This window comes from Perca flavescens, chromosome 19 (assembly GCF_004354835.1).
Source record: "Perca flavescens isolate YP-PL-M2 chromosome 19, PFLA_1.0, whole genome shotgun sequence".
Taxonomy (NCBI): Eukaryota; Metazoa; Chordata; class Actinopteri; order Perciformes; family Percidae; genus Perca; species Perca flavescens.
In genome coordinates, this window is record NC_041349.1 from 28,030,820 (window position 1) to 28,042,132 (window position 11,313).

Genomic DNA, 11,313 nt, shown 5'->3' on the forward strand with positions numbered 1-11,313 from the left:
TGGGGGAGTTCAGCGCGTCGCCTGGTCCAGCTCGGTGGTCTCGGTGGTTACAGTCGGTATCCAAAACAGCGCAATTAACTCCGGCATAACTTCTTCATAATAGTCCTCTTCCTCGGTCAGCCAGCGTTCACTCGTCCGGACCTCGAACCACTTCTACGTCTGTGCCTACAGTCAGTAGAGAGGGTGGGGTTTCACAACTTTTTCTCTCCCAACAGGAAAAGAGTCAGATGACAGGCTCGCGGTCAAGCTGCACGCAACACGTCATTACACATCCGGTCGTGACTGTCAAAATAAAACTTGGCACCGAAAGGTTTGAGACCAAGTGGAATGTAAATTAGTAGGAATATTTTTTAACCAAGGCTCATGCTGCGTTCATAGACATCGGGAAAACAATTTTCCGAGGGAAAACGAGGTGGGAAACTCGGGCTAGATTTTGCTAACCGAATTCCCCAGTTGGTGACGCGTTGTGGACAACTGACATTTGATGTAGGCCACTTTGGTTCACTGAACATATTTCAATGACAATAAACTGTTTATTGTCTAGAAACATACACAGACATAACATGTTTCAAATTATTCATAAATACGCCCATGTATAAAAAAAAAACACCTTATCCGTGTTATTTCCCATTGGTTGTCCTGCAGATAACACAAACAAACACCTGTCCATGTGCTGTTTGGCTGCTCGCATAAGAAAACTGCAGCAAATCCTTTGTTATTGTGGCCTCCATGTTTTCACCCACCTGATGCTCTCGGCTACAGCCAACCGTTGGTGGCAGTCATGCAACAACTTGTTATGCCAAACGCCAATATAACAGAAGAAGAAGAACACGCATCCCGACCATGTGAACGCTGGCGGTCGGAAAAACAACGTAATCACGGGGGCGGTCCCTGTTATTCCCAGGTGGCATGAATGCAGCATTAAAGCATTAATTTCCTTGGGAGCCAGTTTCCAAGCATTAATAGCTTGGCTCCGCCCTCCTACGTACTTCCGCTCAATTTTCATTTCCCTTCAGTACCGTTCAGTACGTAGTCTGGGTTCGCGGTATATTCGCGGGTTTTCTCCAAGGGGGTAAGCTTCGCTTCAGAACGCGAACCTCCGATGGCGCCCTTTTGTTGCTACAAAGCGATCACCTCTTGTTAGCATTACACTGACCGCCATTTTTTTTTTTACGTCACTTGACTGCGAATAACTTTACATCTGAAGCGTTTAAAGACTCTATTTGTCCATTGTTTATTTCTAAAGAAACACAACAATGTATAAAAGGCTTCATTACCTTGTACCTCACGTTATGGCTCCGTAGCAGACGCTTTTGTAAAAATAAGCTAACGATTGTGTCATAACCAAGTGACTTACTGTCGCATGGTAAAGGAATTACCGTATAGTACAGGAGAAGCTCGCAGGCAGTTTCGACTTACATTAGCTGTTTAGGTTTAATTACTAATGTTAACTAGCATGTTAGTTAGCAATAATTAGCCTGTGCTTATGTTATCTCCTTACATATACCTACGCTCTCCGTCTCTGTAAGATTGGGAATGATTGAGATTTCTCTTGTCACAGCTACCAGAAGACTTCACACTTTCAGACACGTTGCTCACGTCACATTCTCTCAGTTGGAGGCTGCGCAGTAAAGCAAGAGATCACTGGGAAAGGGCTTCTAACAGCCTTCACTGGTCTCCGTCCAGAGCAACAGGGTCTATTGGTCCATTATATACTGTCTATGGTTTTCTCCGGCCAATCTTTACCGGTCCAATCAGCGAACAGAGGGAGTGGCTGAGAACGATGACGTTGAGGTCGTGCACTAGTTTGAGTTGTAGTTCCGTAATGGCGGCGGAGAAAGATGCAAACGAAGCCATTCGGTCCGTTGTGGCAACGCTGCCAAATATCCAGAAGTTAAAGCCTGAGCAAGACCAATCTCTGCTGAGTTTAGTTGGTGGCCCTCCTCCCCACAAGGTTCGGGAAAAATTTGATTTTCCAGCTCGCTCCGTTAGTGGTGAAAGAGTTTTGATTTGATTTGATTTGATTAATTGTATCAAGAATGCCTTACACAGCTCACAGAAGAACTTATTATAAATGAATAACTTCAAAAAACTAACCTATATACAATGATTTCCAACCTAAACACAACAATAACTCTCCCAACAACCAAGTGGGAAGCTGATCTGGCCTTCTCTCCCAGCCCTGGTTACTGCCCAGATAGCAAACAGTCATTGAAACTATGTTAAATCAACATTCCATTGTCAACATTAAGTCATTGAAACAACATCAAATTCTGATGTCGATTCAACATCATTTTGCACCGTTTTAATATTGAAACAACGTTGAAATCCTGTCCATAGATCAACGGAATTTCAATGGTATTTCATTTATCAGGAATATTGAAACAATGTTGAAATTTCAACTGAACTAAGGATCAACATGATTTCAATGTAATTTCAATCATTATTAAGCCATAGAAAAGTATTGCTAGGCATACAAAAATGTAATGCCCTAAATTAAATAGCCTATAATGAATATCCTGCTTTATCTACAGCTAGGATGTTAAAAAGTGATGGAACATTTGAAAGCTTGTATGCCTATAGCCTAGCCTAAAACACTGACCACACCACACTGTTTAAGGTAAAAACAAATTCATTTTATTAGCCTCTTATTTCATCATTTGTCCTCTTTAGCATAGTTACAGTTCATGGTCCTCTGACGTCTGACTGGTTTGTCGTCCAGTCCATCCTGCCCGGTCTGACGCATAGCGCAGCAACTTTTGCACAGGCTGGGCAAAAGTAAATTGGTTGACGGCGGCTGTCCCCATCTGCTGTGTAAGAGCATCTAAAACAGAAAATACAAGCACAATGCAAAAATTAGCCTTTAAGTTAAACAGAACACCCACATATACACACTTGGAAACAAATTCACTAGGCCTAGTATTTTTCAATGATCGGATATAAGGCAATTTGTTTAGTGTTGTAGGCTAAGCTATCATGTTTTCCCTACATTCAAATCACTTTTCAAAATTGAAGGTTACCTTTTTACTTGCTTCAGTCCCTCCGGCAGGTGATCTCCCTTTTCTTCCCTCTCCGCCTGGCATTTTCCTCTCTACAAACACATTACAACACAATTAGAGCAACAAATACTGTCACATCCTTGCCAAACATCAGTTCAAAATGAATTTTTAGGCTAAGGCTAGCGCTAGCTAACGTTAGCTAGCATTAGCTAACATGACCAAATTCTAAAAGTTGTCCTCAGCAAAATCCAAAAGCTATAAGGCAACTACAAATGGAAATTCAGTCATATCCAATAATTTCCTTGCCAAAACATTTCCAACTTCATCTGTACCATATTCTAAGACTGTTACTGCTAGCTAACGCTAACGAATGTTAGCTAACGCTAGCTAACGTTAGCTATTTTTAAAAGTTGTCTAATGCAGAATCCAAAATCATGATGGACACTAACCACCATGTTAACGTGTAACAGTATTTGATTTAGTACAATTCATTCATATCGAACATTACATATTAAGCAAGCTTACCTGATCGTATTCGCCCCAAGAGTCCAGAAATGAGATGTGTCCGGTGCAGTACGTTGGTCTACCACCCGATGATCTCCCGGTCAACCAAAAATCAATGGCTTTTCAATCATATTTCCCGGTCAACTATATATCAAGGCTTTTTCAATCATATTTCCCGGTCAACTATATATCAAGGCTTTTTCAATCATATTTCCCGGTCAACTATATATCGATGCATTTTCAATCATGTTTCAAAATGTTCAAAATGGGCCTAGCAAACACAGGTATCTGTTCACAATGCACCTTAGGTAGCACAGACGATTATCTACACACCATGTGGGTCTGTCGACCAGTTCGCTCATTCTGGATCACGGTCACCGAGGCGCTGTCCACCACCCTGAGCTACAGAATCCCATCATCTCCAAAACTCTGTCTCCTTGGTGATATCGCCGAAATCCACATCCCGCAAAAAATCAGAAATCCGCTGTTCATTTCTCTAGCTGTCGCTAGAGTATTCCTCCAAAACTGGAAATCAAAGAATTCTTTCCACATCAATCACTGGACAAATTTAATCTCAGAATACATTTCAATGGAAAAACACAATGAACACAGAAAGAAGCAAATGCCAGCCTTTGAAGATACCTGGTCCCCATTTCTAACGTTTCTAAATTCAACAAAAACATAACTACAAGCCGTGTACATTACCAGACATACCTCCCTCCTCCTAGTTCTTTTACATTATTTATATAATTTAACTATTCTATTTTTCCCCTTTTTTTTTTTTCCTCTCCCTTGCAGTTATCACTTTAATCGTCCACATGTACACAATATCAACACCATCCACACTTATGTATAACATGTTTTTCCAACTTCCTTCAAACATTAAAACCGTGATCACCCAAATATGAATCGTAGATCATTTTACCCAATTACTAATAATACGTCCTGGTGTTTGTCAACTGTCCTGTCCAGTCCTGTCTCACTTCCTTCTGTTGTTCTGTTTGTCACCTTGTCGCGTTTTATGTGTTATGTGTTACACTTCGTACGTGGTGCTTCAATCCCCCCTGCCCTTATATGGATCCATGATCTCACTAAAACAGGGTGAATGGTCACGGTGGGGCAACCGTTAATGTACTGAATGTAATTCTAAATCTGAATGTAACATACTGTGTATATAAAATATATTGCTTTATAATAAAAAATAAAGTTGTCCTCCGAAGAGGGGGGGTGGTAGTAGGGAAAAAAAGAAGAATGCCTTACACATGAAAAAAAGACATAAAATACAATCGAGGATAAAAACACAATAAAGTCCAGGACTTATTTCCATTGTGGTCTTCAATACATAACATCAGGACAAGACAATACACTTATAAGTGATAGTAAATGACAACATAAAAATATTTTTCTTAAATAAATAAAAATAAAAACGGTAACTAGTAACCAGACCTTGATTCTCTTTTTGAATGAGTTCATGCTGGAAATGACAGTAGCTTTGCATTAGTTATGAATTCAACCTGCACATTGCACTTTAATTTGCCGGTCTAATTTGTTCCACTGAACTGCCCCTATGTGGGCAAAGGTTCCTTTTCCTAACACTGTCTTGTAAATGTATAAGGACACAGGTCTGATATGCTGCCACGACTGTAAATAGTGTGTGTGTCCTTTACCTTAGTAAAAAGACACGACAAAAAAATTGGGACACTACCAAACAATATTTTATGGATCATGGTCAGCCTTGACATAATAACACGAGACTCAACAGGGAGCCAGTTGAGCTCAACTAATTGTGACCTAAGTATATGAGACCTATGGCCCAAGTTCAGAATTACTCTCTTTAATTTCTTTTCTTTTTTTTAATAATATTTTTATTACATTTTCTGATATAAACACAGACAACAAACAACAAAACAACATGGCCACAAAAATACCAAATCTCCGACTACCTGTTATGTGATATACACAGTACAATACATTCAGAGAAATTGTTTCCCTACCTTAATAAACTATGAAAGTATAACTAAGAAGACATGGGATCTAAGTATTACTCTTATTAATTTATTCTGTGCTGTTTGCAGCCTGCCTTTAAGTTGGTTTGTTAGGCCTTCAAACCAGGAAGTACATGCAAATTCAAAATAATTTAAAATTATCATTGTTGACCTATCTAAAAATGTAGAGTTTCTGGCTAAAAACTTTGTGAGCGCGGTGACTTTACTCAGAACCTTGTTGGCCATATTCCTGCCATCCAAGTTGTTTTCTAAGATGCAACCCAGGTATTTTATTGACACTTTTGCACTGACCACAACATTATTCAAAATGACCCTAAATTCCGAGCATCTATTCAATCTGTATTTTGAGCTGAACATAATGGCCTCTGTCTTACCAAAATGCAGGGACAGCATATTGTCAATCAGCCAGTTGTTTACAGAAGATAGCTCAGAGCTCAGGGTACTCTCTAGAGTGGATTGTTGTTTATGAGACATTAAAAGTGCCGAGTCATCAGAGTACAGAAATAGTTCACGTGAACAGGAGTCTGCCATATCATTAATGTATGTTAAATAAAGACAGTCCGAGAATACTTCCTTGTGGAACGCCGCATTCAACTACACTAGGGTCAGGCAGGACTCCCCCAAAGACCACCAATTGCTCCCTCCCTGATAGGTAAGACCTAAACCACCAAGGCCTCAAGTTTGGCAATCAGTCTGTTATGATTCACCGTATCAAATGCCTTTTGAAGATCCAATAACACCATTCCGCAGATATCTATTTCCCTGCGTATGATGTCGGATAAATAAAGTAGGCATGATTCGGTAGAATGTGACTTCCTGGAACCGGATTGGAATTTAAACATGAAGTTGTTTTTATTCATGTATTCATTAAATTGCTCATTGACCAACTTTTCAAAAATGTTTGAGACCGTGCACAAAATAGAGACCGGTCTGTAGTTATCAGGATCGTGGCTGTTTCCCTTTTTAAAAAGAGGAACTACGTTGTCCCTCTTGAGGTCATTGGGGAAAACACCAGATTCAACAGACAGGTTAAAAATATGGGAGATGTAAGGGGCTATTTGGGCAGCAGCATCTCGTAAAAACCGAGGAGGTAACCCATCCATCCCAGGGCCCTTAGAGCAGTCTAGCTGTAAGAGCTTTTTTCCCATCTCCCCTACCTCAACCTTCCGTAAGGAAAATGAGTTTGGCAGTGCTCCAAGTTTATTATAGAATGATTTCACCCATATAAAATAACCCAGAGGAAGATTGAAGATTTTGAGACCAGCTGTTCTGCTATAGAAGTGATGTGTTCAAATGATTAACAATCTCTTTCTTATTGAAATTCAGGACACCCTTAATTTTTAGTCTTGTGCTTCTTGGTTTCTTAGTATTTGTCTTAGCGGGCCCAATTCCTTTAAGGTCTTCCACAACTTTTTGGGGTTATCTTTATTATTTGATATATCATTCTTATAGTGGGTTGATTTTGTGTTGCTAATAAGTTAGAAAAATAAGAGTCTTATTTCTAGCTCGTTTATATAAAATAATATTATCATGATTTTTAGTTCTATGAAAAGTTAGCTAAGGCGAACGCTAGCGATGCTAAGCCGATATCACGACCAAACGTTAGCGATTGGTTAAGGCAGATCCAGAGTGGCTCTGGGCAGATCCAATAGTTTTAAACTTCAACAGAGTACCCGCCTTCAAGGAAGTTAACACTTGTCAATGGAGAGTGGCCAGACTCTCTGGACACATGAAATGTACAAGAGTCTGGTAGGACCTGGCTAAGTCCTTAACGCAGGGGCCCAGGGTTTAATTCTGACCTGCGGCCCTTTGCTGCAGGTCTTTCCCCTCTCTCTTCCCTCTTTCCGTCTACAACTATCCTATCAATTACAGGCCAAAAGGCCCAAAAATGAGGCTGTAAACCGCCCTCCCTAAATTACGCCTATGCTTCCTGTTGAATCAGTTTAGATATTATGCTTTAGTGACATTCGGTCCAACAACTCAAGGACAGCATTCATTAAAAAATGTCCCCATAGTCAAGGAAAGAATGATAAAGTGCTGCTGTTAGGTTTCTGTGAGGAGAAGGGTTTTCTTTTGTCTGGTGTTACTTTGAACAAAAAAAGACATTCAAGTCTCTCCTCCAGCAACGCATTTAAAAGCCTTTGGCATATCGCTGGTTTAATGTTCTTTGTGCAGTTTGATGGGCTACTTACCCGAGTGAGGTGGAAGGGCTGTTGCTGAAATTTCACTGAAGTGGAGTTGGATTCACTGCATACAGATGTACTTAAGATAAAGTCAAATGAAGCTCATTTAAAAGTTCAATTCCAAGGACAATAATTCCACTTTGAGAATCATATTTCTTTTGTAAAATCACTAGTTCAGAAGAGTGGTTCTGCAGGTTCTGCTCATAATACAAATATACAAACTATTGCTATTCTGTAATGCAGTGTGAATGAAAAGCCCACCAATTTGTCCTCTACTGACATGACTTAGTATAGCCAATACTGCAGCCTATGGAAGACCATTTCCATTTTAACACATCTACAGTCATGTGAGAAATGAGGACACCCACGACTAAAAAGAGGAATAAAAAAAATCATCTATTGGAAATTGATCTTAATGCCTTAATTAAAAAAATGAGAAAAAATCCAACCTTTAGGGAAACCAATTTTCTTTGTTAACAAATAATGTATCGTAAATAAATAAATGTTCTTCCTTAAAATAGAGGGGGCAATTCGTAAGTACACCTACACACATGTTAAATTCCCATAAAGGAAGGCAGATTTTTATTTTATGAGGATACTATGCATCCTGATAAAGTTCCCTTGGCCTTTGGAATTAAAATAGCCCCCCCATCATCACATACCCTTCACCATACCTAGAGATTGGTTTTATTTCAGTTAGCCAAATAGCTGGTTTGATTTGCGTTGAGAGATGATTTTATGGAAAGTACCCCATGCCAATCTCTAGGTAATTTCCATTTGTTTACAACTAATATCAACTGGCAACTTGGAATCATTTTTTTTTTAAAGATTTTATTTTGGGGCTTGTTCACGTTATTAGATAGTGACAGTGAATAGACAGGAAAGTGGGGATGACATGCAGCAAAGCGCCACAGGTTGGATTCTAACCCGGGCCGCTGCAAAGGACTCAGCCTACACGGGGCACACGCTCTTACTGGCTGAGCCAGAGGCCGCCCCACTCACAATTATAATAGTCAGGAAAATGCAATGTTTCAATTCCCTGGGACAATTTTTTTTTTGTTGACACAACATGAAATAACACGTATTGCTGACAAAAAATTAAAAACTTTTTTTTTTACTCGTCTATTTTGTAATTTATTTTTCTCAGATTTTCATGATTTTTTTTTTTTTTCACTTTAAAAAGAAAAAACAAATGGTTATTTGCATTGCATAGATCTGTTAATCTGGTACTCTGTAAACCAATAAACACAGTATTAAAAAAAAATAAAAAAACTACACACTTACTTTATAAATTGAGTTATGTTGACATGGTACAGGATAAAGTCTATTCCATGGCAGTTGCTGCCTCATTATGGTAAGTGTCACTGGTTTGACGCACCTAACGTGTGCTGAGGATAACACACAGCGACAGGTGCTCACTAATCACTACACATTATACCCTTTTCCCACCAAAATTAGAGTGTACATTAAGGTTTGTTTTTTCAACACGCGTAAACCAACTAAATAGGTGCCAGACTCCTTAACCATTGCCAGCAGACAAGTATGCCTTTCTATTTTTGTTCCAGGAAGTAAACAGTAGAAATCAGCATGGAGGATAGAGACAATGTTACGGTGGTTTTGATTTGGCTTGATTTACTGGGATCTCCATTAGCTGGGGGCCATAGCCACAGCTATTCTTCCTGGAGTCCACCCAAAGCTTGTGCAGCTACACATTTCCGTGCATCATAACATTAAAAACAACCACCAAAAAATAAAAAATAAAAAAAACATTCAATACATCACTGAAAGAAAAACGACCTACAACACAGGACCTAGTTTCAATCATTCACAAAATGTAGATGAGATTATGACATTGATCCCTGACAATATGACCAAGCAAATGCACACATATAAAACCCTCAATGATACTAATAAGCATTCATTGAGTATTAGCCAATGCAGAGTACTGCTCAGCTAGGATATTCTTTAAATACTTTGAGATTTTCTAATGACTTTGAATGACATGACTAGGCATTGCCTTCTTCTGAGCAATTTCAATTTCTTTATAGTTGATATGGCAGCACCTGACCAAACAGTAGTCCAAATGGGATAGGACAATCGTTTTAATGACGTTTCCCATTACATTTTGATGGAGAAAATTTGATTTAATTTTCTATCAACTGTAACGCCAAGAAGCTTGGTCCTTTGTACCTGTTCAACTGCCATACCTTTAACATATACATTTCATTTAGGTTCATTAAACAACAGATTTTTTTGTTCCAAATACAATGCTTGTGGGTTTTAGATACATTAAGAACTAGCTGGTTATTTGTTACCCATTCCAGTGCCGACTGCAATTCCTCATTCAAGACACTTGACGCTTTTTTTTTCTGTTACTTATTCAGTCTCTCTTCCAAACTTGGTGCAGACTAATTTGGATCCATGTCCGAGCACCGTTTGGGCAGAAACGGACAGAATTTGTGGCCGAGAAGAATTTACCAATGGAGGCGCAGGAGAAGGGGCGGAAAATGACCATTTCCATCACTGCCGATTAAAGCTGGAGCTGATAAGTACCCAAGGGTACTGCAGTCATTTGTCCTGGGACTGCATGCTGATTGTTACCTTTCCCACTAAAGACAAAAGCCAGATGTTAGTGGGTGTAAGTTTTTTGGGGAATTTTTTTATTATATTACTTTGATTACTTATACAGTTGAAATGCAGCTAAACTCGATTTACAGTGGTTCCCTGGCTGCCATGGCGCCAACAGAGCATGTAGGGAAGACCGAAAACACTGACCAATCAGAGCAGCCTGGGACTTTCTTGATGGGGGCGAGGGGGAAGGGGGGGTCTTAAAGAGAAAGGCGCTAAAACGGAGCGTTTCAGACAGAGGGTAAATGTAGGTGCTACTGCAATGGTCAATAGGAGGGGGAAAAAAGTGTTTTTATAACATTAAAGCATGTAAACATGTTCTAGGATACTCCCGAAATAAAAGTATGAACCTTAAAATGAGCCTAATATGTGATCTTTAATATTGCTTTTACATTGTATTATTGTATATTGTACCAATTCAAAGTGTGGTGAAGCTGCCTTTACTTTTTAGTGTGGCTTTAGGAATGTCGGCCCATAAATCTACCACTGTGGTCCACAATAAAATATCTCAACCCTAAAATGATACTTTGGTTTATGACTAAACAGCTGCAAAGCTACTGACATTCCCACCAGCCTCAGCTGTACTTTGTGTTTAGTGCTAATTGACAAACGCTAGAATGCCAACACACCAAGTTAAAAAACGGTGATGCTGACGTTAACATTCAGATCAAAGCACAGCCTAGGTACAGCATGGCCGTAGACCTCGTTTTTATTTATGTATTTCTGTTGCCTTTCATTAATGAGGAATGCATAAATAATGTAATGTGCTTTTCAAGTAGCCATAGAATGAAAGGCTATTATTCTTGAAAAAAAGGTCAGGGGATTTTTATTTGTTTTCCAGGTTTCCAAAAGTGCAGAGTGCTTTAAAGTCAGTAGCTTCATGGGAGTGGATGGGAATCAGAGGGCCACCTTTGACCCCCCCACATTGGCAGCTGTGTGGAAACCGTATGCTTCCTTCTGTTAGCCCTTTGATGGCTGCCCCTACCCTTCCTC

At 39.5% G+C, this 11,313-nt stretch overlaps 1 long non-coding RNA gene across 1 annotated transcript; it reads right to left on the reverse strand.

The window, feature by feature from the left end:
* Positions 1–2,614: 2,614 nt before the first annotated feature.
* Positions 2,615–4,003, reverse strand: LOC114545694 (uncharacterized). The gene is made up of 3 exons (XR_003690924.1): positions 3,525–4,003; positions 3,021–3,091; positions 2,615–2,824 (listed from the first exon to the last, which is right to left on the reverse strand). It is a non-coding gene; the product is annotated as an uncharacterized LOC114545694 (long non-coding RNA).
* Positions 4,004–11,313: the final 7,310 nt, after the last annotated feature.